The 6,613-nt window shown below is 36.0% G+C and overlaps 1 long non-coding RNA gene across 1 annotated transcript in view; it reads right to left on the bottom strand.

Moving 5' to 3' along the window:
- Nucleotides 1-23: 23 nt before the first annotated feature.
- The window catches only part of LOC106517236 (uncharacterized), a 104,232-nt gene continuing 97,642 nt past the window's right edge, over nt 24-6,613 (bottom strand). The window contains exons 2-3 of the long non-coding RNA XR_001310179.1: nt 885-1,063; nt 24-167 (exon numbers count right to left, since the gene is read on the bottom strand). This is a non-coding gene — a long non-coding RNA (uncharacterized LOC106517236). The remainder of the gene's footprint in view (nt 168-884; nt 1,064-6,613) is intronic.

Raw genomic sequence — 6,613 nt, 5'->3', positions numbered from 1 at the left:
CACACACACACACACACACACACACACACACACACACACACACATAAATATATAGTTTTTGGGCTGTGTATTCAAGCAGGATGTGTTATAGGGCATCCAGTCCTTACCCACTCACCATTTTTCATATGAGTTCACTCACTGCAGTGATCTTTGCAGAGAAGAGAAGCCTAAAGAAAAGCCACAATATTTTATAATTAAATACCCATTGTGTACATATATACAGTATATGTGTATGTAGATATACTGTCTCCTGTCAGTGTTTTACGACCCCCTCCTGWAAGTCTGAATTCTGTTGAGTCTGCTGCTGAACAGAAACACAGACGTCGTCTTTTAAAAATACTTTACCACTCGCTACAGCTACAGCTTCCAACTCGACAGAACAATTTAACAAGTGTTCCTTTATTTTTAAATATTGCCTTACGTAACACTGCAGAGTTATCAGGATGTGGTGTTTCTTTGCATTTCTTCCTCCACTGTCACAGTCAGCGTGTTTTATTTGTGTGGAAAGCATCTGGGTTAATCTCATATTAGTCAACAAGGATCAGACTCACAAACGCGCTTCTTGTTTCACAGAATTGTGCTCTAAATTAAACTCAGAGTGTCAGTGAATTTCCATGTATTACTTTCAGTAATAGGAATAAATAAAGAATGTAGATAATTTTATTTAAATACAACCAAAAGGGTTTTTTTTTATTTTCACTTGTAGAGCATGTTGAGTTCTTAGAATCCAGAGCTGTCTGCGTGAAATATGTTTAACCACTGAGACTTTCTTTCCATTCTTAATAATAAAGTTTGTGTCATTAATTGCAAAGCAAACAGAACCAAAAAGTCCCAGAAATTACTTTAAAGTATTAAGCATAGATTTGCAACTTTACAGTCCTCACCTTCTGTGCTGAAAGTTGCCATCACTTGTGTCGTGTTGTTGCAGTTCAGTGTGAAACGTGTACGCCGYTGTATTTATATTAATGTCATCTGAGACATCCTGTGGTTCCCATTACTGGTCCGTGAATTCCTCGCCCATTACACCCAGTGCATCTCTCAGTTCCACGGCTGGACTATCAAACTGAAATGCAGCAAGGCCAACAGAGTAAACAATATGTTGAGCATTAAGATCTGACCTCAGCATAATCTTCATCTTATGCAGAAATCATACGAGGTTAAATATGCTTTGTAAGTAGATTACAGCGCCCCCTCCTCCTATCTGCCGCAGACGTTGGCGCTCTGCATTGAAAGCCCAGAGATGTAATCCAGATTCATAATCCAATGATTCTTACAAGCTGTTTTGTGGCTTTAAATACTGGGTATTTGTGTTGATTTAATATCATTCTAATCTCCTTTAAACCAGTCGCTGTCTGCTTCAAAAACACGTTATTTCTTTACCCTTCAGTTCCGTCTCAGCAGACTTCAGAGGGGCTGATGAACCTCTGATGGGTTTGCTGTTGGAGTCAGAGACGAATCAAAAAATTACCATGAAACTGAATAAATGAACGTGTTTTGTTATGGTGTTTTGACAAAGAAAAATTGTTTTATACACATTTCTGTTTCACAAAATTAAAAGAAAAATATAAAATCTAATGCTTGGTAAAATAAAWAGTTCAGGACAATTTTTTTTTTTTTTACTTATTTGTTCACATCCATTATTAAGGTTAGGATTTTTTTTATTTGTTGCATATTAATCTTATCAACGTCAAATATTTAGTATTTAAAGACATTTTTGTTCTTAGAATTCCCAAAACATRATGATCCTAACACTCATTTTGGTAAATTAGAATTGCTGTTCAGTTGAAAATATCCCCTTGTTAGCCTGTGCCCTGTTCTTTTGTTTTACTTTCCGTAAATCAGGATTAGTTTGCATGTCTTCTCAGTTAGAAAATAAATAAATTCATAAAAACAAAATATTACAAAATAAAACACCAGAAATTTTTTATATTTCAAAGTCAAATATGATGTTTGGTGTGTGAGTTTCCAGCCGTATATTTCTGCTGTGAAGCAGGAAGTTTATCACAGTTTGTGAATTTCATTGAACTCAACAGGTGGTGCTGAGAATTTTGACTTGAATGTATTTACTGTCAATAGTACTTTAAGATAATTGAGTTGTCATAGAGCTTAGGCTGATAATTATCCTTGCTATTTTTATTTAGTTTTATTGTAAGTGGATTCTGCTCCTGGAAGACTTCTGCAGCGCTCTGACTCGCACGTCTAATATTATTAGATGCTATGAGTTCAGCCTGAGCAAATCTGTTAATGCATAAGACCATAAGAACCTCTTAGGTTCCAAGCGAGGTCACAGTGAAGACACACCAGATTAATATTTGATCATGCAGAGGGGCCCTTAATCAGATTTACTTATTCCTTCAGCTGAGTGCTCTGCAGCAATTATCATAATTGTTGTGCTAAACATACTTTTTTATTTATTTATTTATTTATTTTATGGCTGGTGGCTGGACGTGAGCGTGTGCCGTGAGAGAGGGATTCCAGCACCAAACCCAATTAATGCAGGCTGTATGGCTGGACAGGCTGATGGAGAAGGAGGATAAATGGGAGCGCAGAAGGGGGGATCTAAGAGCAGAGACACAAGTCCAACTGAGTGACAGAGTCCAGGGCAGTGCAGGTAACTCCAGGTACCCGGAGTCCCTCGGGACTTATGCTGTGCAGGAAGCATCGTGCAGCAAGCATGCAGAAAACAAGACTTTGACCCAACAAAAATGAATCAAAATAAAATACTTATTGATGTTGTGCTTTATGTGTTTGCTTTCTGGGCAGTTTGTTTATTCGTTGTTTTTCATTTAGCAGAATAATTTGATTTAACAAAAATGTTTAAACTGGGTGTGAAAAAAACAGAGCGATGATGTGCCTTATTTTCCAAAAAACAAATAAATTGTTTGGATAATATTTTAATTAACAGCATCATTGYTTGCATTTTTATCCAAAAAAATAATAATTGATTAAATTAATGTACGAAAATGTTCAGAACATTGTTTTTCTTTAAAATGGGTCACATGAATGTAAACAATTGAGGTTAAATGTATAAGTTTTGTAAGGTAAAACAAAATTAATTTTATTTTTTTTAAATCATGCTTTACTGAAGCACACACACACACACACACACACACACACACACACACACACACACACACACACACACACACACACACACACACACACACACACACACACACACACACACACACACACACACACACACACACACTGATTTGCTAAATTTGCATATACATGACCTTGAAATTTTAGTTACTTTTTAGTACAACACACACACATGCACAAAAACAAATGCAAATAAGGGATTAGTTATGAATTATCTACAAACCTCAGTGTCTTGACTGTCACTTGTCAATTTATGTAGTAATTAAAAATATATAAACTTTTTTTAAATTAAAAAAATGATGTATTTTCTTTTTAAATAATATTTTAACTAATCATGCAATTGCTACATACAACAACCAACAGATTGTGGTTTTTCTTAAAAAAATGCTTTATCACACATACATGGTGCCAGTGCAGGTAACACTGAAGAAAAAGAAATGTCCAGAACACAGTGCAATTCTCTTGAAAACATTTTGAACAGACTCATTTGTGTCTGAAATCCTGTTCATGTGTCACATTGAACACTAAAATTACCAAAGCAAAACTCTGCTCTCTGTCACTTTGATCGCCGTCTCATGAATATGCTGTCAGCCAGCCAGTTTGTCATAAGCATGTCTGTCAAACAAATGAGCCTGCGGACCACTTCTGTCTGTATGAAAGCCATCTATCCTGCTGAAGGCATTGCACAGCATTGGAAAACACTGGGAGAGATGGATCCCCATTAATCTATGTTGACTGGCTGGAAATTGCATCTTTGTAATGAGTATTAGGTGTGCATCTACATGAATTAAAGCTGAATGAGCCTCTGATTGATTACCTCGTCCCAAATGATGCTCCTTCCCGTGATCATTATTGTTTAAAAGTGACTAAATCATATCGGGATGATTAAAGGTCTGTGCAGGGAGGGTGGACGGTAAAATAAAGGCACAAAGTTTGAAGAATTGTTATTTCTCAGATCCTGTTTAAATCCTGTAGTTGTGGTTTGTTGTAGTTGAGGATGTTTGAGGAAAAACAGGGCTGCAGCTGAATCCACATACTTGACAAATAAAGCAGCTGGGGAAGAGTTCTGATGGGGATGTAATGTTTTCAAAAATTCAAACTCTTGAACAACTTTCACAGAGAAGAAAATCTTTGTTGTGACATAAATGCTTGTTTGAAATGTACTTTTATATATGTTGGTATTTATTTGTCTATTTTGAGGGACCAACATTTTTTGCCTGCAAAGGCACTGCAGCATTTATATCACCTGAAAAAAAAAATAATTTAGACATACCTGCCTGTTTTTGTTTAACTACATATTAAATACATATGTGGGCAGCTGACTTAGTAGTATTTATCTCAGAAATAAAGTCTTGTCAGTTTTTACTCCAATTTAACTTTGGAATATTCCAAAAAATCACCTCACATATCTCAAAACAGACCTGACTAAGAATGTAACACTTTTTTTTCCTTTCAGATTTGTCAACTTTATGTAGCATCATACGATTACTTCATGCTGTTTTTTTTCCTTTGTAACAGCATCTTTCCAGAAGTGTATATGTAGAAAAAAAAAGAAAAAAAAAAAAGAAAACTTCCAGATTCAGAAAAAGCGCAGACCCCGTCACCCAGTATCTCGACATATTTACCGTACCTGGACGCACTAATGCGCCTTTGTAATGTCTGTCTGGTAATTATACTGCCAAGCACCCTGTTGGGGTAATTATACTAAAAACACCCTCATTAGCAGCATCAAGATGAAAACTCCCAGAAGCCTCAACATCTTTTCTCCCCCGTGCACTCATGGAAATCCAACTCGTCTTTACTGTTAACTTTCTGCTTGCCTAACCCCATAACAGTAACATATCACTAGTTTTCATCACTGCAACAAGGTTCGTCCTTATTAATGTAAAAATATGTTGCTGCCATGAATGCCATCCTCTAGTTATCCAGAAGCGTCACGATAAATAGGAATATCTGGGCTGTTTGCACTAAATTAAAACTTAAAAGCTTGAAGCTAACATGTTGCGCAGTAAACATGAGCGCCAGTTTACCCATAAAGGCTTTAGCTGAAATGTGTGTGGCGATATTGCTCGAATGTTTTAGAGCCAAACAATTTAGGGAGAAAACATAAAAGAATGGTAACGAAAAATGTAGTGGAGAGTTTTGCCCGGCTCATGCAAAACAAAATAAATAAATAAATAAAAATAAAATAAAATGCTACGCTATGCAGCTCATCAAGCCAACAACAAAATGATATTAGTTTCAAGCCCTGCATTGTCTGGCAATTTGCTCTCTTTAAATTATTCAGAGAGAAGGCTTTTTTTATGTCAGCAACTGTGTGTTTTCCAGTGACAAAGCTAGCTCTCACCTAATAGTTTCACTGTGTCTGCCGTTTTATGACTGACATAGCAATAAGCTGATTGTCCAGATATTTATGCCATCTGCAGCTAGGAGAGATAATTAAAGTATATAAATTAATCAAGTGCAATTAATTAGAGGCTTTATGTTCACAGCAGTACATCTTTGCATGTATAATTTATATTTATTGATTTGTTTGGTTTCATTAGCCCATAAGATATCAGTGCAAATGCATTAGAGAGGAAAATGCACAATTAGCATGCGGTGAGGGCTGCTGGTAATTGATACATCAGCGAGCACTCCCTGCAGATATAAAGCTGTGTAAACTGTCATAAGCAGTTACAATCGATGACTGATATTTCGCGCCATATCTCTCGCCTGATTAATGATGTTTTTGAAAGCGGCCCCCCTCTTAATGGGACCCTGATAGGCGTTTGGAATTTACTGTTTAATCAGGGGAGAGAATTTATTGCAGTGCAGAACCTGTGTCGTTGCTGGTGGAAATGTATGATTGGTCTCTGTAAGTGCTTATGCTGATGTTATTTGCTCCCGTCAGCAGCCAATATGGCTGAGCATTAGGAGCTTTGTGCTTCCCAGTTGATTTTTTTTCATTGACTGCGCTGCCACCGTTCATCACTGGGCCGACTGCACTCGGTTCTGCAGAGCTGAGAAAAGGCCGAGTTGGGTGGTCAGCAGCAGCCAACATGTTCCTGCAGTGCAAACAGGATGCACAATTACAGATATTTATTTTATTTTCTAGAATAAAAAGGTGAGACTCCTCTTGATTCATGTCACCCATTCATATGTATATATTTTTCTTAATTGTGTTTGATGTTTAATTGTTAATTTGACCTGCTACTGACTCATTTATAAGAAACTGGTATTGTGCTTTACTGATTACTAATGTCAGGTGTTGGGTTTTAATCAACATAAAACTCTGCAATACCAAAACAAATGCATGTTCACAAATGGTTGTCTTTTTATTTATTTAAAAAATAAAAGCCCTAAGAATATAAATTTACATAAATAAGAGTGGTTAAAAAACTATATTTAAAAAAGCTTGAAGGAATAAAAATGAATTATTTATTTTACAATTGAAATACACATTTTGAAGAGTACAATTTATATATATTTCATTTTTCTTTCTCTTTACTTTGCTGCTATTTAAGAA

The sequence above is a fragment of the Austrofundulus limnaeus genome, unplaced genomic scaffold (assembly GCF_001266775.1).
Source record: "Austrofundulus limnaeus strain Quisiro unplaced genomic scaffold, Austrofundulus_limnaeus-1.0 Scaffold46, whole genome shotgun sequence".
NCBI classification, from domain to species: domain Eukaryota; kingdom Metazoa; phylum Chordata; class Actinopteri; order Cyprinodontiformes; family Rivulidae; genus Austrofundulus; species Austrofundulus limnaeus.
Note: the sequence above shows the minus strand (reverse complement) of the source record. Positions and strands in the feature narration are given on the sequence as shown.